This window comes from Rutidosis leptorrhynchoides, chromosome 3 (assembly GCF_046630445.1).
Source record: "Rutidosis leptorrhynchoides isolate AG116_Rl617_1_P2 chromosome 3, CSIRO_AGI_Rlap_v1, whole genome shotgun sequence".
NCBI lineage: Eukaryota > Viridiplantae > Streptophyta > Magnoliopsida > Asterales > Asteraceae > Rutidosis > Rutidosis leptorrhynchoides.
The window spans coordinates 411,790,464-411,814,258 of NC_092335.1; positions in this window are offsets into that span (position 1 = coordinate 411,790,464).

A 23,795-nucleotide genomic window follows, 5' to 3' on the forward strand; every position below is an offset into this window, starting at 1 on the left:
TTATTTGGAATCACCAAAGACACTCTATATGCAGTAATGATCGAGTTCTCTATACAGGGTTGAGGTTGATTCTATAATAATATATATACTTTGAGTTGTGATCGAGTCTGAGATGAATACGGGTCACAATACGTATTAATTAATTCGAATATTACATGTTAAACTATATATGAATTATTAAATTGCTAACTGTGGACTATCAAGTGTGGACTATCATCATTGGACAATTAAAATGAATTAAAATATTGATTATAACATATGAAACTAAAAAATTCTTCAAGTTGCCACTTGATTTCATCTTAAACCTCATTTATATCTCGACGATTACGATCCGCATTCAAAACTTTCATATTTCCTGAAAACACCTCAATCGAAAGGATGAACCAACCGCACTTCATCTACGTAAGAAGAGATTGATACATATAGTTATGCACTTGAAAACAATCGAAACCTGAGTAAACGCCTAACACTTATCTGTGCTAGCTTCTTTGGCATTGTTATTACCCAAAATAACTTGGTAATCCCTTTCAAAGTAGCAAATTTTGTCACAGCTCCAGCAAGCCAACTTCGACTTTTCATTCGAAGTAGCCTTACTATAATCCTGATATATACAATTACCCTTTTGATACCGGAGGATTCTTTTATATTCCACCACATTACCAGCAATCAGTACTTTGAAAACTCACAGCATATCTACATCAACAGTTATATGTATGACATTTATCTCTTAGAATTATGATCTCTCATTCTAAAATTCTGAAAAGCACTCAGTCACAAATCAATACTCTGAATGTTGAAAAAGCTGAATGAAGCAGCAGAAATCATAGACAACCGTAAACGACCTTAATCATCGAAAGTTTGATGATAAAGAATAGTATGTTGGAAAAGCTCAGAAAAGTTGGAACTGAAAAACGGATTGAGCTAACCACGAAGGAGACCAAGGACAAATACAAGGACCATACCATATATTCAAAGAATCCAGGTAATTTTGGATCCGATGAAACATTCAACGAATATCTTGCTCCGTACTCATGTTAAAATCTTGCGGAAAAATCTTCCTCATCAACCATCGAACTTAGAAATTCCAAAATATCATCATCAATATCTTCAATATTTCTGAGGATATTTTCATAAATATTCTCGTCCAAAATTATATACCTCTTCGTGCTTCCTGTGTATCATTATATTGGAAACATTCAATAGAAAATTTAGTACCGAAAAGCAGATTATGCGAAACTATGAAGAAAGCCGTGGACAAATCACAAAGAATAAGTTTGACTTCAAAGAATCCAAATGATTCAATGTCTGCTAAAGTCTATAGTGAATAACTTGCTCCTTACTCTAAACCCTTGCAGACAATAGTTTCTATCATCCTCTGATCTTAGATATTTCGAGATATTATCGTATCTTTCATTATAAATATCCTCCATATTTCTGGAGATATATTTTTATAACTATTCTTATCTGAAATCATTAATCTCTTCGTGCTATCAGTATTACATCATATAGAAACTGTTAGTTTCTATATCCTGTAAACTTTCGAGCTTAAAATATGAATGTTATTGAAGTAATGTTGGGAACTGATGCATGAGTTAGTATAATATAATGACACTTGATCAACGTGATTATATTACAGTAAGTCATGCTGTGTTTCTTATGGGACGTGATGATTCACAGACCATAACGTCATCACGTGCCATGTTACATAACTCTTTCATTCTGCTTAACTTCTGAACATATCAAGAAAGAATGTTCTTGATAGTTCTATTCTCAGTGACTCAGGTAATTTGACAAATCAAATCGTGCTATCACATTCTTTCTTGTTTAGAACATTAAGTTCATTTGAAACTCCATACTTACGAATTCGGGACCGTTACTCGCTTTACTAGAGATCGAGAAGACAATAAAGAGGCAAAGAGATCCAAAATATAAGAGAAAATATAAAGCCCAATAACAACTCGAATATTACAAATCGTGAATATTAATACGAATAGCAATATAAAGACACGGTATAATTAAGAATAGTATCACCCCAAGGTAATAGTAGAAGTAAATAGATTTTTCTGGTGGAAGATTAAAAAGAAGGATGACAGAAATGATAATTAGAAAAAATACCAAGGATTAGAACTGGATTAAGCATTTTCAAAATCTTTTGGATGTATGAACTAAGAAAGAAAGTATAGGAATGGTGAGAATAATGGAACGGAAGAGCTTAATTTATAATGGAAATATCAGACAGAGTAATCGAGGCAGATCACCGTATTTATTATATAGAGATCTTAATTTCCTTATTCGCCGAAGAACCAGATCTTATAAATTTCAAAAATTTCCTTAAATCCCTTGAATTCTGAAATTCAATCAAGACAACGTCAAAATTTAAGACGCATCCTATTTTCTAAATTCAACCATGACTAGTCAAAAGTTATGATGAAACTTGTCATTTTCCTTTCACTATTTAGTGATAGCTTCACTCGTACGCTTCACATAATCGAGTCATTTTATCTATATTATTCAATAATGATAAAACTCTATTTATCAACTCATATTAGTCATGAAAACATTTTTTATTGTTAGCCATGACCACCTCACTCAAATTTCGGGACGAAATTTCTTTAACGGGTAGGTACTGTGATGACCCGGGAATTTTCGACCAAATTTAAACTTAATCTTAATATAAACTCGACACGATGAGCAAAGCCTGTAATATTGAGTATTAAAATTTTTGGAACAGTTTACATTGATGCATTTGACCTTAGACCAGTTCCGACGATTCACGAACCTTTAATCGTAAACTAGATTATATATATACATATATATGTAAATAAGTATATTATAAAATAAATACATTAATGAACTATCATGTAAATTAGTAAGAAAACTTAAACATTATTAAAGTATTCATATTTACATGAATAATATATATGTAACATTAATATATTAAATATAATTACAAATTTAAAATATATTTGTATAATATTATTATTATTATTATTATTTTTAATATTATTAATATTAATATCTATATCAAGTATTATTAATATCATTAATCTAATATGAAAATAGAATGTATGTAACTTGTTATATCTTTTATATCACTTGTATTATTAGATATTATTATTATTATTAAGAATTATTAATTAATATTATTAGTAGGAGCTAATACTTTTTATTATTATTAACATTTCTATTATTATTATTATTGTAACTTATTACTCGTATTAATATCATTATAAATACTTTTAATAATATTATTATTATATTTATTACTCTTATTATTATTATTATAGATATTATTATTATTTGTATTTTAGATTTAGATTATTATATATAATTATAATTAAAATTATTAATAAAGACTATATAAAGTTGGCTGTATATGTTTGGAAAGGAATTCAGTTACACCTCTCACTCGTTTCTGTAGTTGGTTTTTGTCTGAATGCTTTAAGTTGTTACACATTCGTATCAAACATACAAAGAGTTAAATCTGTGGAACTTTATTATTTTTTTATTATTTATTTGTACCTGATAAAGGATCATGTCGAAGAACCATTCAAACTATTAGACTGAAAAATCCATACAATTATTTTCACTATGTTATCCCTTATCAATTACCTCTTTTCTCAGTTTAGAACCGTATTATTTATTTAATTTTTTTTCCTCTGCGATAACTATGTTCCTGTCTCAGTTTTCAATTATTTCAAAAACGAGTTAAATTTCAAATTGTGTTAATGTGGATTTGTTAGTAATGTTTTACTTAATCTTTCTACAAAAATTGAACTTCCAATTCTTGGTATCAACTTCGAATTCCTGAGTCAAAGTTCTTATTTAAAAAGTCAACATATTTGTTCATGGTAAAATTCGGGTTCGTTTTTAGGTTTTAGGATCAATTGATGATTTGAAAAGTTTCAATGAATGATTTACCATCTTTTTCATGTAGAAAACATTGTCTAAAACGTCCTCGAACTCTAGTTTGATTTTTTTTTCCTTTTCTGCGTCGCCAACAGCAGCCATTTTTATTTATTTATTTTATTTTTTTTATCAAATTAATTGCATATAATCTGTTCTACTTTGGTCATCGAATACAAATTAAAACCTTAAAGTTGTTGTTATTGTTTATGGGTTGGGTTCTGGACTTGGTGCCAATCGAGGAAGAAGAAGGGAAAAGGAAACAGTCGGTATTAGGATAAATATAATTACGTTATGTATAATAACAGAAAAAGAAAGAGCAGTCGAATGGTAAGAGGTGTTGTTGAGAAGCGGGAGGTCGGGGGTTCGAGCCTGAGCGTGGGCAGTTTTAATCTTTTTGGGAGAAATCTTTGTAAGGTAGCTTTTCAATTATTATTATTATTATTATTATTATTATTATTATTATTATTATTATTATTATTATTATTATTATTATTATTATTATTATTATTATTATTATTATTATTATTATTTTTAGTTAGTGTTATTATTATTAGGATAATTTTGTTATCATCCCTAATATTTATAAGTATCATTATTATTAGCCAAATTAAGAATATTATCATTGTCGTTATTATTAGTATATGTATTATAAATTCAATTAGGATTGTTATTAATATTGTTATTACTAATATTATTATCCTTACTAGTAATATCATTAAGTAATATTATTATTAATACTATCATTAATAATAAAAAGATTTTTATATTTATTATTATTATCATTAAGTATTATATATTTTTATCAAAAATTATCATTTCCATTATCATAATTATCAAACTTTCGTTTCATTTAAAAACTACTGTTATTAACATTGTTAATAAGATTAGTATTAACACTGAGCATTATTTGTATATTTTTTATGAAGATATTAGAATACTAGGAAGAGTGTTATGAAATAAAAATATTATAATTAAGTTATGAATTAAGCATGATATAATTAAAAATAAGTAAAGATCATAATTTAGAAAGTATTGCTATAAACATTAATTCAAAACTTCGAATATGAAAATATATTTTTGCTATAAATAATATTAAGTAATGTGTATGAAATTACGAATTTAAAAACTATGGATAAGATTATGATTTAAGTAAGTTATTAATTATTATTATCATTTTATTTATTACAAGTATCATTATTAGTATTAAAATAACTATTAACTATGTAAAATCATAGCTAATACATATAATTTAACTCTACTATTATATTACGTAATTATTCAAGATATATAAAATAAATATATTTAACTTACTAATGGAATTCATAATTCATTAAAATAATAGTTGAATCACTAATAATATATATATATATATATATATATATATATATATATATATATATATATATATATATATATATATATATATATATATATTGTTCGACTACAAGTATATGTTTTAATATATATACAAATGATATAGGTTCATGAATCCAAGGTCAACCCTGCATTGTTCAGTTGTTCAATATTGTTATATGTATTTTTACTACAAAATACATTAGGTGAGTTTCATTTACCTTTTTACCCCTTTATATTTTTGGGCTGAGAATACATGCGCAATTTTTATAAATGTTTTTACGAAATAGACACAAGTAATCAAAACTACATTATATGGTTGAATGATCGAAATCGAATATGCCCCTTTTTATTAAGTCTGGTAATCTAAGAATTAGGGAACAGACACCCTAATTGACGCGAACTCTAAAGATAGATCTATCGGGCCCAACAAGCCCCATCCAAAGTACCGGATGCTTTAGTACTTCGAAATTTATATCATGTCCGAAGGAGGATCCCGGAATGATGGGGATATTCTTATATACATATTGTGAATGTCGATTACCAGGTGTTCAATCCATATGAATGATTTTTGTCTCTATGCATGGGACGTTTGTTTATGAGAAATGGAAATATGAAATCTTGTGGTCTATTAAAATTATGAAATGATTATTTATGTTAAACTAATGAACTCACCAACCTTTTAGTTGACACTTTAAAGCATGTTTATTCTCAGGTACGAAAGAAATCTTCCGCTGTGCATTTGCTCATCTTAGAGATATTACTTGGAGTCATTCATGACATATTTCAAAAGACGTTGCATTCGAGTCGTTGAGTTCATCAAGATTATTATTAAGTCAATTATAGTTGGATGTATCATGAAATAGTTTGCATGTCGTCAACTTTCAATGAAATGAAAGTTTGTTTTTTAAAAATGAATGCAATGTTTGTAAAATGTATCATATAGAGGTCAAGTACCTCGCGATGTAATCAACTGTTGTGAATCATTTATAATCGATATGTACTTCGTCCGGATGGATTAGGACGGGTCTTCACATTTAGGGGTGTAATTTTTACCTTTTTGTTGAAGAATCCGAACCTAGGCATGATTAGAGCAAGAAATTTGACGAATTACGGTGAAATTTGGCGAATTTTTTGAGAGGGTTTTGTGTGAGTTTCGTGTATGTGTATGTTTGAAGTGAGAAAGACAGACTGCTCGATGCCTTTTGATCCTGGCCAAAATTCCAGGGCCATGCGATCGCATGGCTGCAAAGGCCAAACTCCATGCGATCGCATGGAGTCCGGGTACAGTGACTTTTTCCTTTTTTTTTTGTTTTTTTATATAAAAACCTTATACTTAATAAAACATAAAATTAATAAAATTTTTAAAAATTTGTTTCTTTTTAGGATGAGGGCATTTCGGATCGTTGTCCTAGTCCGTCCCTCGACAAAACTTTAAAATTTATCATTTTTAAGCGCGGTTTTAAAAGCAAAGATTTTTGGGTTTTTTTAAATGTTTTTGGCATATTTTAATTCAATAAGATTAAAAAAAATGATCATAAAAGTTCTCGTCCCTCTCTTGGGTAAAGCAATTTCGGTTCAATGACCTAGTCTTCAACTTACGACGAATTTTAAAAATCATATTTTTAACTTAACGAAATAAAGTAAATTTTTGTTTTTAAATTCACACCAAACTTAAATTTAAAATGCATAAAATTAAAAAATTCATATTAAAAATTTAAAAAATCATACCAAACTTTTATTATATTTTTGTTTTTATACATACAAACTTATATTAAAAGTATTAATTTTTCAAATAACAAATATTTACAAACTTAATTATATATTGATTTTAAAAAATTTATATGAATAATTTAATATTAATTTTAAAAACAAAGTAAAAATAAAATTAAAAATATTTTTGGTCTTTTATCCCACTTTAATCAATCAAATATTATCAAAAACATATGCCCCTCTTTTCGGTAAAGTAATTTCGGCTTCATAACCTAGTTTAACTCATGACGAATTTTTAAAATATTTTGGGTTAATTGATTAAAGATATTTATACCTTAAGAATAAACGGTAAATTTTGCAGTGATGTAATAAATTTTTGTATGATATTAATAATTTCGGTCGCAAAACCTAATTTTATTGAATACCAATTTAATACTTTATAGCGAACAATTTAGCGTTTATTATCAAAAGGTTAAAAATAAAAATAAAAATAAAAACTGAAAACTGTACAAACTTACATGTGAAATAGAATTCTTAGTGACCTGCTTTAGCCCACTCATAAGATAGTCGGACTAATTGGTTTTCCATAGCTACATAGGCGTAACCTCGAGCATTCAATGTTTTTTCTTCGAAACATATGAACGGTCCATCTCTGCATAAAGTAACAAATTCGGTATTGGAATATGTTTGATTCGTCGAACATTTTCCTTCGTGTGACCATTTTCCGCATTTGTGACATCTTTCAAGGTGTCGAGCTCTCCTTTTCGCTGCGGATTTTGATTTTCCTTTACCAAACTGTAACTTATTATTTTCGTTCCTGGATTCTTTTCTTACTCCGTCCAATTTACCTCTGATTAATGATACTATTTCACTTGGAAGGGTGTCATTATTACGTTTAGTGATCAAAGTGTGTAGCATTAGACCATGGTTTAGTTCACAGGAAGTCTTCATCTCGTAAAACCTAAAAAAAATAAAAATTCAGAATGGGGGGAGAAGACTAGTTCTTTAGGGTCTGCTAGGGAAAGACCATTCGGGTTCCATTTTCGAGAACTACATGAAAACAGAACATCTAACTCTAACAGAAATACATATTATCCTTTAAAGACTTGATTCTCCCCACACTTAGTTAGTTGTGGTGTCAAAATTGTGATTAACTTCGTTGTCAACTTCCATTGGACTATCTATGTAATGTTTAACTCTGAGACCATTAACCTTAAATTCAATCCCATTTGAATTTATTAATTCTACTGTTCCGTACGGGAAAACTCTTTTGACTATGAATGGTCCAGACCATCTTGATTTCAATTTTCCAGGAAATAGCTTGAATTGTGAATTGAAAAGAAGAACTCTGTCTCCTTCTTTAAATTCTTTTGAACTTCTGATTCTTTTATCATGCCATTTCTTCGTTCTTTCCTTATAGATTAACGAATTTTCGTATGCTTCATGTCTTAATTCTTCTAATTCATTTAATTGACTTAACCGTAGATGTCAGGCTTCATGTAAATCAAGATTACATGTCTTCAAAGCCCAAAATGCTTTGTGTTCAATTTCTACTGGAAGATGACATGCTTTTCCGTAAACGAGTTTAAAAGGTGTGGTTCCAATTGGAGTTTTGTAGGCTGTTCTAAAAGCCCAGAGTGCATCCTCCAATTTAATGGACCATTACTTTGGATTTGATCCTACGGTTTTCTCTAGAATACGTTTTAATGCTCAGTTGGTATTTTCAACTTGTCCACTTGTCTGTGGATGATAAGCAGTGGAGATTTTATGAGTTACTCCATATCTTTTGAGAACTTTCTCAAGTTGATTGTTAAAAAAATGAGTACCCCGATCACTTATTAAAGCTTTCGGTGTTCCAAACCTTGCAAAAAGACGTTTGAAAAAGTTGACTACAACTCGTGCATCGTTAGTTGGGAGAGCTTGTGCTTCCGCCCATTTAGATACATAATCAATGGCAACGAGAATGTAGAGATTATTATGAGATTTTGGAAATGGACCCATAAAGTCAATACCCCAAATGTCAAATACTTCACATACTTGAATGACATTTTGTGGTAATTCATCACGTTGACTTATTTTTCCGGCCCTTTGACATGCATCACAGGATTTGCAAAGAAGGTGTGCGTCTTTGAAAATTGTAGGCCAATAGAATCCAGCATCATAAACTTTTCTTGCTATAAGTTGAGGCCCATAATGCCCTCCTGTTGGTCCTGTATGACAATGGTTTAAGATTTGACTAGCTTCATCCCCGAATACACATCGGCGTATTATTCCATCGGGACAACTTTTAAACAAATGTGGATCTTCCCAGAAATAGTGTTTTATATCACTGAAGAATTTCTTTCGTTTTTGGTACGATAATCATTTTTCAAGGAATCCACATACTAAATAGTTTGCATAGTCTGCAAACCATGGAATTTCATTATAATCTATCTTCAATAGATATTCATCAGGAAAGTTGTCTTGTATGGCCGATTCATTTAGAACTTCTAATTCAGGATTTTCAAGACGAGAAAGATGATCAGCGGCGAGATTTTCTGCTCCCTTTTTATCTCGGATTTCAATATTGAACTCTTGTGAGAGTAAGATCCAACGGATTAATCGTGGTTTAGCATCTTGTTTTGAAAATAGGTATCTAAGAGCAGAATGGTCGGTATAGACCACCGTTTTAGCTAGAACGAGATATGATCGAAATTTGTCAAAAGCAAAGACAATAGCATGGAGTTCTTTTTCAGTAGTTGTGTAATTCATTTGTGCTCCTCGTAACGTCTTACTAGCATAATAAATAGGTTGAAATCATTTTTCAATTCTTTGTCCTAAAACAGCTCCCATTGCAAAATCACTTGCATCGCACATTAGTTCAAATGGTAGATTCCAATTTGGAGTTATCATGATCGGCGCATTAGTGAGTTTCTCTTTAAGAATATTAAAAGATTTGATACATTCATCCGAAAAAATAAATGGAGCATCCTTTTCTAGGAGTTTATTCATAGGAGTGGCAATTTTAGAAAAATCTTTTATGAAACGTCGGTAAAAACCGGCATGCCCTAGAAAACTCCTAACTCCTCTAACATTAGTGGGATGTGGAAGTTTAGCAATTACATCTACTTTAGCTCTATCCACTTCAATTCCTTCCTTTGAAAATTTATGACCAAGAACGATGCCTTCTTTAACCATGAAATGGCATTTCTCCCAATTAAGAACTAGATTTGATTGTTCGCATCTAATAAGCATTCGTTCAAGATTAACTAGACATGATTCAAAAGTATCACCGAAGACTGAAAAGTCATCCATGAAAACTTTCATGCATTCTTCTATCATGTCGTGAAAGATCGCCATCATGCACCTTTGAAAGGTTGCAGGGGCGTTGCAAAGTCCAAATGGCATACGTTTGTAAGAAAAAGTACCATAAGGGCACGTGAATGTGGTTTTCTCTTGGTCCTTGGGTGCTATTGGAATTTGAAAATATCCGGAAAAACCATCAAGAAAACAATAGTAACTGTTTATGGCTAATCTTTCTAACATTTGATCAATGAAAGGTAAGGAAAAGTGATCTTTTCTGGTGGCGTCATTCAATTTTCTATAATCGATACAAACACGCCATCCTGTTACAGTCCTAGTAGGAATAAGCTCATTTTTCTCATTTGTGATGACAGTCATGCCACCCTTCTTAGGTACGCATTGAACTGGGTTTACCCATGGACTATCAGAGATTGGATAAATTAAACCTGCATCAAGCAGTTTAATAATTTCTTTCTTAACAACATCTTGCATATTTGAATTTAGTCATCTTTGGCGTTGCACATATGTTTTATGACCTTCTTCCATAAGGATTTTATGTGTGCAATACGAAGGACTTATTCCTTTAATATCATGAATTTTCCATGCAATGGCTGGTTTATGAGCTTTTAGCACAGAAATGAGTTGAGATTTTTCATTTTCAGTAAGAGAAGACGATATATTACAGGTAATTCAGATTCACCATGTAAATAAGCATATTCCAAATGGTTTGGAAGTGACTTTAACTCTAATGTCGATGGTTCTTCTATCGACGATTTATATCGATATCTGTCTTCCTCTTTTAGCATTTGAATTTCTTCTGTTGTTGGTTCATATCCATTAGCCATAAGTGTAGCTAACATTTCAGTTTCATCAATTGGTTCAGTTGCTTCTCCTAAAGAACATTCTCCTGTTCCTTGTAATTCTGAAAATTCTGCTAACAATTCTGCATGTGATTCTATAGTTTGAATATAATAACATGTATCATCTGCAGATTGCGGTTGTTGCATGGCTCTATCCACAGAAAAGGTAACACTCTCGTCCTCTATACTTAGGGTCAGTTTCTTACCAAACACGTCTATTATTGCTTTAGCCGTGTTTAAGAATGGTCTTCCTAATATGAGAGGAACTCGAGAATCTTCTTCCATATCCAGAATAACAAAATCTACTGGAAATACTAAAGTACCAACTTTAACTAGCATGTTCTCCATTATCCCTCTAGAATATTTTACTGATCGATCGGCTAGTTGTATACTTATTCGTGTTGGTTTCAATTCTCCAAGGTCTAGTTTAGTGTATAATGAATACGGCATTAGATTTATACTAGCACCTAAGTCTGCCAATGCTTCTATTGAACTAAGACTTCCCAGAAAACATGGAATTGTGAAACTTCCTGGATCAGATAATTTTTCTGGTATCTTATTCGATAGTACTGCAGAACAATTAGCATTCATAGTAACAGCCGAGAGTTCTTCCATTTTTTTCTATTTGTGATTAGATCTTTCAGAAATTTAGCATATCTAGGCATTCCTGAAATCACATCAATGAAAGGAAGATTGACATTTATCTGTTTAAACATATCCAAGAATTTGGATTGCTCGGCTTCAAGTCTCTCTTTTCTCATTTTACTCGGGTAAGGAAGTGGTGGTTGGTATGGTTTAACATAAGGTTTAGCCTTAACTGTGTTATCCTCATTAACCTTTTCAACTACCGGTTTTTTTTCCTTATCTTGATCAGATTGTGGTTCTTGTGGAGTAGGAATAGCTTCATCAGAAATTACAGGTATTTCAGGTGGTTTAAGTGTAATACCACTTTTTGTGGTAATGGCTTTAGCTGTTTCATTCCGAGGGTTAGCATTTGTATCACTAGGTAGACTTCCCGATTTTCTTTCACTTATTAACCTTGCTAGGTTGCTTACTTCTTGTTCCAAATTTTGAATAAAAGCTTGTTGATTTCTAAATGCTTGAGCATTTTGTTCATTCGTTTGTTTCTGAGATGTGAAAAATTGTGTTTGAGAATCAACTAGCTTCGACATCATATCTTCTAAATTTGGCTTTTTATCATCAGTTTGTGGTGGTTTGTTTTGAAAAATAGGTCTTTGCTGATTGTAAGTATTATTGGATACTTGTTGATTACTAGGACCTTGTTGGTTGTTGTATGGAACATTTCGGTTATAATTCTGATTTTGATTATAGATTGGTCTTGGCGATTGATAATTATTCTGATAATTATTTCCAGGCCTTTGGTTTATGTATGAAACATTCTCTCTTTGTTCCATTGTTAGTTCAATACTGAGACAATCTTTTGTTAAATGTGGTCCTCCACACTGCTCACAACTAATTCTTATTGAGTGGATATCTTTAGTCATCTTTTCCATTCGTCTCTCGACAGCATCTATCTTTGCGGAAATGGAATCTAAGTCATGGTTAGAATCGGCTCTAGCTGCTTTAGATGATCTAACGATATCTTTTTCTTGGTGCCACTCATGTGAGTGGGAAGCAGTGTTATCAATAATTTTGTAAGCATCAGTTGCTGTTTTCTTCATAATGGAACCACCAGCTGCTATATCGATGTCTTTTCTTGTAGTGATGTCGCATCCTTGGTAGAATATTTGTACTATTTGACAGGTGTCTAAACCATGTTGCGAACATCCTCTCAATAACTTTCCAAATCTTGTCCAAGCTTCATATAGAGTTTCATTTGGCTTTTGTGTGAATGTAACAATTTCTCCTTGAAGTCTTACGGCTTTAGATGCCGGAAAGAATTGTTTAAGAAATTTTTCAACTAAAACGTCCCATGTATCAATTGCCCCTTCAGGTAACGATTCTAACCAATCTTTGGCTTCTCCCTTTAGAGTCCAGGGAAATAACATGAGATATATCTATTCATCCTCAACTTCTCGAATTTTAAATAGTGTGCAGATCCTATTAAATGTACGAAGATGTTCATTTGGATCTTCCTTCGGTGCACCACTAAATTGGCATTGATTAGTTACCATGTGTAAGATTTGTCCTTTGATTTCATAATCTGGTGCATTAATGTCAGGTTGAGTAATTGCGTGACCTTGGCCAGTGTGTTTAGCTCGCATTCGGTCTTCCATACTTAGAGGTTCCAGATTCTCCATAATTGAATTTGTTGAATCTGAATCACTATAGGATTCTGATTTAATGGTTGGTTCCTCGACAATCTCCGTTTGAATGATTGGTGGTTCCGGAGGAAAGATTAATGGTTTAGGATCTCTGAATTGTCCCTGAATATTCTCCGGATTCTCAATTGTGAGGTCGGGTTCAAAAAATAGATTATCGGAAATTTGAATTGGAGTACTTGGTCGACTGGATGACGATTCTAAAGAAAAATCAACGGCGACAATATTTGCTAGATGTGTTGATCGAGTTACAGGTGGTGAACGTACAAAAGGTGGTGATCGTTTTGCTCGGTGCATTCACTGAATATCCTATTAGTTATAAAAATAAGAAAAATTATATAAGTTATCAAATTAATAGACTTTTCTGATTTTGCCCACGTTTCGAATAGCCAAAAGATGCAGCAGAGGGGCAGGATTCGTTTGGTCTCAATATAATTGAGTACTATTTGGCTCCAATAACCCGGTCCACGTACAAATCCAACTATTACTACGAACCAGAAAATTTTGATGTCTATCAATTTAACCACTTAAAATAATTTTTCGTTTTGAAATTTTAGAGAAGAAATAGAAAAAAAAATTCTATTTCCTATAAATAGAGCGTCGAGAAGTAAGAAAGAAAAAGATTGCGTCGGAAAATGGCGAAAAATAATAGGCGTCGAAAAATAAAATAAGAAAGTAGCGAGTCGAAACGTAAAAAGGAACTAAAAACTAAGAATTAAAAGTTGCGTCTAAAGATATTAAAGCTTAAAAGAAATTCTATATCCCAAATGGCAATAACTTAAAAAGTTACTAAAACTTAAATATGTCGTCGCAAAATTCTTAAAGCACCTAAATCTTAGTCTAAAGAAAAAGCACTTAAGGGATTTTACGGTAAAGCCTAAAAAATTTAGAAATAAAAATAACTATGGCAAAAACTATGTCTTAGAACTAAATACGAAAAATACAAAAATTACGCTAAAACAAATAAAAAGAAACAAAATATAAAAATAAACTTAAAGTTGCAAAAAGTACAATTTTTATAAAAATATTATTTTTATATTATTTATTTAATAAAACTATTAATTTTGTAATTTAATTAAACTAATTAAACTTAAAATACAAATTAAATAAAAACTAAATTAACTAATTAATTAATCTAACCCTAATTAGGGTTTAAATTAAATAATAATAATAATTATTAACCCTAAACTGGCAGCTGAGGTTACCAGACCTGTCAACTCACCTCATGCGATCGCATGAGGTGTTAGTTGGTTTTCCATGCGATCGCATGGACTCGGGTACCAGGCCTGGATATGGGCTGCTACAGTGATCGGGCCGAATGTTTTTTTTTACTTTTTTTTTCTGTATTCTGATTTATATATTTATATAAATTAAATAAAACTTATATTTTTACAAAATAAAGAAACTTTATAGTTATATATATATATATATATTTAACAAACTATTAAAAATATATAATTTTTGTTTTTCTTTTTATATTTTTGTATATTTAAAACGTATTTTTACAAAAGCGTATTTTTATAAAAGTAAACTAAAAATTAATAAAAATCTTTTTTTTATATAGCGTTGCGCTTCCAGCATTTTTAGCGTTCCCCGGCAGCGGCGCAAAAAATACTTGATGTATGCGAGGTGTACTAGGAAATAGTATTAATTTTTATTGCGAAATACTATTAAATATGATACAATTTTACACAAGATATTTATTTATAGAATGGATATACCTAAACCTTGCTACAACACTTATAGGCAGTGTACCTAATCGTACAGTAATGTAGTTTTTAGTAAGTCCGGTTCGTTCCACAGGGAAAATTAAACAAGCTTAACGCTATATTAGTTTTAAATTTATAAAAATACAAATATATATATAAGTAATATTATTTTTATAAAAGGGGGTTTTTACCGTTTAATGACCGGTTTGTCGATTTTAAAACTTTAGTCACAGTTAAAACCTAATGTAAAATATTAAAAATAAATAAAACTTAATTTAAAACGTAAAGTAAATAACGATAATGAAATTGCGATAAATAAAAGTGCGATAAAATAAAATTGCGATAATTAAAAGTGCAATTAAATACGATGACAGTAAATACAATTGCGATAATTAAAAGTGCAATTAAATATGATGACAGTAAATAAAAGTGCGATAATTAAAAGTGCAATTAAATATGAAATAAAAGAATTATGCTTATTTAAACTTCCATAATCATGATGTTTGACGTGTTGATTTTTAATTTATTCCCATGGGTTAATTGTCCTTTGTCCTGGATTATTTAATATGTCTGTCTAGTTTTTGTCCATAACAGTCCATCAGTCATAAATATAAAGTGCGAGTGTCCTCGTCAAATTATCCTTATATCCGAAGTCAAATATTCCAACTAATTGGGGACGTAAACTGTAACAAGGTCTTTATACTTTGTTTTATAATTACACCAGGATATCGACTGCGTGTAATCCAAGGTTTTAATACTTTGTTAACAATTACGCCAAGTGTCCTTGTACATAATTTCACCCCTGTTTTAATAAATCTATTAACTATTAATCCATTCCCGTGTCCGGTTAAATGAACGATTATTCGTACATATAAATATCCCGCCCATCGTGTCCGATCGAGTGTATATGGTTATTTATAGGTACGTCCAATTGTAAATCTTTATACTAAATTAACAAACTATCATTTAGTTAAACAAATATAAAGCCCATTAATAACCCATAGTCTAATTTCCACAAGTGTCGTTCTTTTGTCCAAACCCCAATTATGGTACAAAGTCCAATTACCCAATCTTAATAATTTAGCCCAACATCATGATTACTTCGTCTTAAATAAGCATAATAATAACTTAGCTACGAGACATTAATTTAAAAATAACATTAACCATAAGTTACAGTGATTAAAAATAGCGTAGCGTTACACGGACAGAATTTCGACTTACACCCTTACAACATTCGCTAACATACCCTTATTATTAGAATTTAAAATTAAAATTATAATATAATATATATATATATATATATATATATATATATATATATATATATATATATATATATATATATATATATATATATATATATATATATACGAGTGATAGATAGAAAGGAAAGAAAAAGATAATAAAAGATAGCTCAAAACTGCAAAATTTATAGGACCAGACCTGTCACCTACTGCCATGCGATCGCATGGCTTTTTGCCTTCCAGGCCATGCGATCGCATGGCCCCTTTTTCCAGCTCACATGTTGTTGTTTGCATTCTGCCGACGGATTTAATAAATAAATATAATATATAAATAATTATTAGAATTATTTAAATATTATATTATATTTATGTGCATAGTTGACTTGTAATTTTTAGTCCGTTGCATCGAGCGTTGAGAGTTGACTTTGGTCCCGGTTCCGGTTTTTCGAACGTCCTTATGTACAATTTAATATCTTGTATTTTGCGTTTCGCGTCTTGTACTCTTGTAATTTTAAGACGTTTCTTATCAATAATTGGAACCACTTTGATTGTACTTTGTACTTTTGAGCTTTTTGGTCGTTTGCGTCTTCAATTTGTCGAATCTGTCTTTTGTCTTCACCTTTTATTATTTAAATGAATATCACTTGTAAATAGAACAATTGCAACTAAAAGCTTGTCTTTCTTGAGGGATAATGCTATGAAATATATGTTCGTTTTTATCATTATCACCTACAAACTTCAATTGTGACTACTACTGCACCTTTCGTTTATGTTCGAGCAACACTAAGACACGACCCATCACCACCGTCGACCATCATTACACCCATCACTATTTACGTTTCAATCTTCACCCGAACAACAACAATCACCACCACGTTTCACCACCACCAATCGCCATCTCCGACCACTAATCCCCCACCTACAAAACCGTAAGCCACCACAACAACTGTTAATCACCTCCTTCTTCCTTCACGACCATACCACCATCTCTCTCCCTCTACTTCTTCTTCTTTTACGTTTTCAACAGCAAAACATCACCTCCTTCTCCATTTTGAATGCGAGTTAAAAAAAAAAGTGTTGATCTATTTTGTAAAAAAAAAAAAAATTCGACATCTAACATTGAAGGGTTGTTCCTTTGTGAAAGTTGCTTCTTTTAGCGTTAAGGTTTTTTTTTAAAAAAAAAATTTAGTTGATCTATTTTGTAAAAAAGAATATTTTTTGACATCTTTTGGTAGCATTGAAGGGTTGTTCTTTTTATGAAAGTTGCTTTTTTATCGTTTGAGACAAAAAAAAGTAGCACAGTAGTAGCGTGGTGAGTGTTATTATTCAATATTTTAGTATTAGTGATGTGATAAATAATATTTTAGAATATAGGTAAAAAATGGGGGGTTCGATTTGTATTTTAATAAAAGTTAAGGGGTTGAGTGTGTGGAAAATGAAATATTAAATAGTACTATAAAATGGGGGGTTCGATTTGTATTTTAATTAAAGTTAGGGGGTTGGGTGTGTGAAAAATGAAATAGTAAATAGTACTATTAATAACTAATAAGACAAATTTTGTGTATTAGTTATATTAGTAATTATTATTAATATTATTATTGTTATTGGTATTGTTATCCTTAGTTATTATTATTATCACATGTATTATAATTATTATTATTATTATTAATGCTAAAATAAGTATTAGTTATCATTATTAAGATTATAATTACAATTATAAATAATATTAATATTAATATCATTTTGTTACCAAGTAACATCATTAAGTATTATTAGTGTTATTATTAGTATTATTAATATTGATATAAGTATTATTATGATTAGGATATTAGTATTATTATTATTATTATTATTATTATTATTATTATTTGTGTTATTAGTATTATCATTACTAATAAAGTTATTATTATTAGTAACTCACTAGTATCAAAATCAATAAAAGTATTTTTATTAAAATCTTAGAATTACTAGTATTATTAATATAGGTATTACCATTGCCACTATGATTATGAATATAAAAATTATTATTATTTTCATTAGTATTAATATCATTTTATAGTTATTAGAATTATTATTAATACTACAAATATAAGTATCATTATAAATATTATAATTATTATTATTAATATAATTACCACTATTAGTATTGTTATTGATAAAAAAATTTTATTCATTACTTAACAAACATCATTTTATTATCACTAAAGCAATCTGTATTATTATTATTATTATTATTATTATTATTATTATTATTATTATTATTATTATTATTATTATTATTATTATTATTATTATTAGTATTATCAATATTATTAACATTAAAATTATTATGAAAATAAAAGTTTTAAAGATATTATTAAGGTTATAAGTATGTATTAATCATATTAACAATTTTATATAAATATTCATAAATAATAAATTAAGTATTTTTAATATATTACAAATCAGAAATGTATATTAATATAACTATATAAATATTAATCATTTTGAATATATACATAAACTAAATATATATATATATATATATATATATATATATATATATATATATATATATATATATATATATATATATATATATATATATATATATATATATATATATATATATATATATATATATATATAAAATATAATTTAGGATATAATATAAATATTTGTTCAATTACAAGTACATGGTTTAATATATATATATATATATATATATATATATATATATATATATATATATATATATATATATATATATATATATATATATATATATATATATATATATATATATACACGAATGATATAGGTTCGTGAATCCGAGGCCAACCTTGCACTTGTTCAATGCTATCATATGCATAATTACTACGAAATACAGTATAGTGAGTTCATTTGATTCCCTTTTACTCTTTACATTTTTAGGACTGAGAATACATGCACTGCTTTATAACTGATTTACAACAATTTTATTCAATGCTTTTACAATCTATATTTTTGGAATACATGAGATGCTTTTATAAATGTTTGACAAGATAGACACAAGCAAAATGTCATGACCCGGATTTTTCCATGATTATATATTGAAAAATATTAATATTTACATGATTAAATGTTTCCAACATATTAAGTAATCAAACTTTTTAAGACTTGATTAATTGAAACGAATTTTATGTAAACGTGTGACCACCCAACTTGTACGATGATTCACGAACGTTATAACTTGTAAATAACATGATAATATATATATGAACTTATATATATATATTTAACATGATGAAATGATAATTAAGTATCTCATTAAGTATATTAACTGTAGTGACCCGAACTTTTCCATGTTTATATATATTAAATGAAATTGATTTTTACATGATTAAGTATTTCCAACATGTTAAGCAATCAAATTGTTAAGACTTGATTATTTGAAATGAGTTTCATGTAGACAATGACCACCCAAGTTGACCGGCGATTCACGAACGTTAAAACTTGTAAAAATGACATGACGATATATATATGAATATACATATAGTTAACATGAGATTATGATAAGTAAGTATCTCCATAAGTATATTAACAATGAGTTATATACATAAAAATGAGACTACTAAGTTAAGAAACTCGAAACGATATATATAACGATTATGGTTATTACAACGTCTTACTAAATACATATGTATCATATTAAGATATTGTTACACTATATTTAACATGATAAAATGATAATTATATATATCATTAAGTATGTTAAAAATGAACTACATATGTAAAAACAAGACTACTAACTTAAGGATTTCGAAACGTGACATATATGTAACGATTATCGTTGTAATGACATTTAAATGTATATATATCATATTAAGATATATTAATATATCATAATATCATGATAAGATAATAATTTAACATCTCATTAGATATAATAAACAATGGGTTAACAACATTAAATGAGATCGTTAACTTAAAGGTTTCAAAACAACACTTACATGTAACGACTAACGATGACTTAACGACTCAGTTAAAATGTATATACATGTAGTGTATTTAGATGTATTAATATACTTTTGGATGACTTCAAGAAATATATCAAAACACTCATACTTAATGAAAATGGATACAGTTACATTCCCATTCTTTTTCCATCAAGAATTCTAGTCGTATTCATACCCGTATTATACACAACTTCTAGATGTACTTACTGTAGGTATATACCAATAGGAACTAGCATGGGATTCCACTCTTGATTATGTCATGTATGACTAATCAATTTTAACTTCTACCATGAACTAGTCAACTAACTAGAACTCCTTTTAACCCCACTCACCACTCACCACTTACCACTCATCATTCACTCCATTTCACTTCCAATTCTCTTTCTAATTCTCTCTCAACACACACACACACACACACACACACACATACACTTTTGAACGAATTTTTCCAGTAGCTAATCATCATCTTCATCAAAAATTACTTCAAGAATCAAGCTATAATCATCTTAGAAAGAACACTTCAAGAACACTTCGAAAATCCTTTCAAGTTTACTAGTTTACATCCAAACTTTCTAATCCATTCTAAGTAATCATCTAAGATCAAGAAACCTTTGTTATTTATAGTAGGTTATCTTTCTTATTCAAGGTAATATTCATATTCAAACTTTGATTCAATTTCTATAACTATAAACTATCTTAATTTTAGTAAAAATCTTACTTGAACTTGTTTTTGTGTCATGATCCTACTTCAAGAACTTTCAAGCCATCCAAGATCCTTTGAAGCTAGATCATTTCTTGTAACTTCCAGTAGGTTTACCTACTAAACTTGAGGTAGTAATGATGTTCATAACATCATTCGATTCATATATATAAAACTATCTTATTCGAAGGTTTAAACTCGTAATCACTAGAACATAGTTTAGTTAATTCTAAACTTGTTCGCAAACAAAAGTTAATCCTTCTAACTTGACTATTAAAATAAACTAAACACATATTCTATATCTATATGATATGCTAACTTAATGATTTAAAACCTGGAAACACGAAAAACACCGTAAAACCGGATATACGCCGTCGTAGTAACACCGCGGGCTGTTTTGGGTTTGATAATTAAAAACTATGATAAACTTTGATTTAAAAGTTGTTCTTCTGGGAAAATGATTTTTCTTATGAACATGAAACTATATCCAAAAATCATGGTTAAACTCAAAGTGGAAGTATGTTTTTCAAAATGGTCATCAAGACGTCGTTCTTTCAACTGAAATGACTACCTCTTACAAAAACAACTTGTAACTTATATTTCCGACTATAAACCTATACTTTTTCTATTTAGATTCATAAAATAGAGTTCAATATGAAACCATAGCAATTTGATTCACTCAAAACGGATTTAAAACGAAGAAGTTATGGGTAAAACAAGATTGGATATTTTTGATTGTTGTAGCTACGGGAAATATTGTAACAATTCTATAAGTATCATATCCTAGCTAACTTATATTATATTATTCATGTATTCTAATATATATTATGTAATCTTAGGATACCATAGACACGTATACAATGTTTTGACATATCATATCGACCCATCTATATAATATATTTTAGAACAACCATAGACACTCTATATGCAGTAATCTTGGAGTTAGCTATACAGGGTTGAGGTTGATTCCAAAATAATATATATAGTTTGAGTTGTGGTCTAGCCTGAGGCTTGTATACACTGGGTCATGGATTGATCCAAGATAATTTATATTTATTTATTTCTGTACATCTAACCGTGGACAACTAGCTGTAGGTTACTAACGAGGACTGCTGACTTAACAAACTCAAATCATTAAAACGTAATAAAAAATGTTGTAAATATATTTTGATCATACTTTGATATATATGTACATATTTGTATAGGTTCGTGAATCGACCAGTGGCCAAGTCTTACTTCCCGACGAAGTAAAAATCTGTGAAAGTGAGTTATAGTCCCACTTTTAAAATCTAATATTTTGGGATGAGAATACATGCAGTTTTATAAATGTTTTACGAAATAGACACAAGTAAATGAACCTACATTATATGGGTGAATGATCGAAGCCGAATATGCCCCTTTTGCTTGGTAACCTAAGAATTAGTAAACCGATCTACTAATTGACGCGAATCCTAAAGATAGATCTATTGGGCCTAACGAACCCCATCCAAAGTACCGAATGCTTTAGTACTTCGATGTTGTTTTTATCGTGTCTGAAGGATTTCCCGGAATGATAGGGGATATTCTTATATGCATCTTGTTAATGTCGGTTACCAGGTGTTCACCATATGAATGATTTTTATCTCTATGTATGGGATGTATATTGAAATATGAAATCTTGTGGTCTATTATTATGATTTGATAATATATAGGTTAAACCTATAACTCACCAACATTTTTGTTGACGTTTTAAGCATGTTTATTCTCAGGTGATTATTAAGAGCTTCCGCTGTTGCATACTAAAATAAGGACAAGATTTGGAGTCCATGCTTGTATGATATTATGTAAAAACTGCATTCAAGAAACTTATTTTTGATGTAATATATTCTTATTGTAAACCATTATGTAATGGTCGTGTGTAAACGGTATATTTTAGATTATCATTATTTGATAATATACGTAATGCTTTTTAAAACTTTATAGATAAAATAAAGGTTATGGTTGTTTTAAAAATGAATGCAGTCTTTGAAAAACGTCTCATATAGAGGTCAAAACCTCGCGACGAAATCAATTAATATGGAACATTTATAATCAATATGAACGGGACATTTCAGTTGGTATCCGAGCGTTGGTCTTAGAGAACCAGAAAATTGCATTAGTGTGTCTTACCGAGTTTGTTAGGATGCATTAGTGAGTTTGGACTTCGACCGTGTTTTTCTTCAAAAACGATTCCTTAACTTTTTTTTGTTTTGTTGGAAACTATATATTATTAACATGTAAATATTATGTGATATATTAACCTCTTAATGTGTTTGATATTGTGTGATAGATGTCTACCTCTAGTACAAATCCCATTGATTCACCTAATAATAATGAAGAGTCGAATATATTTTGGGAAGATTCACAAATTCCCGAAGAGGAACCAGAAGAGGAGGAACCGGAAGAAGAGGAACCAGAAGAGGATGAATCGGAAGAGGAGTAACCAGAAGAAGAAGAGGTTCTGGAGGAAGAAATAGTGATACCTACAGTAAATCGTTTTAATAAAAGAAAATCCTCAACCAACGGACCGAAGTTAAAAATGGTCAATGGTGTTTCTGCCGAGGAAGCAAAATATTGGGAAGATTACCAATTTTTTGATGAATCGGATCCCGATGAGGATTTTGATGATGTTATAGAAATCACCTCGACCCAATTTAATATAGCAAAAGTAAATAATAAGGGAAAATGTATAAAAATAGAGAAACCTGATTCCAACCCCGATGAGCTTTATATGTATCGGCAACATCC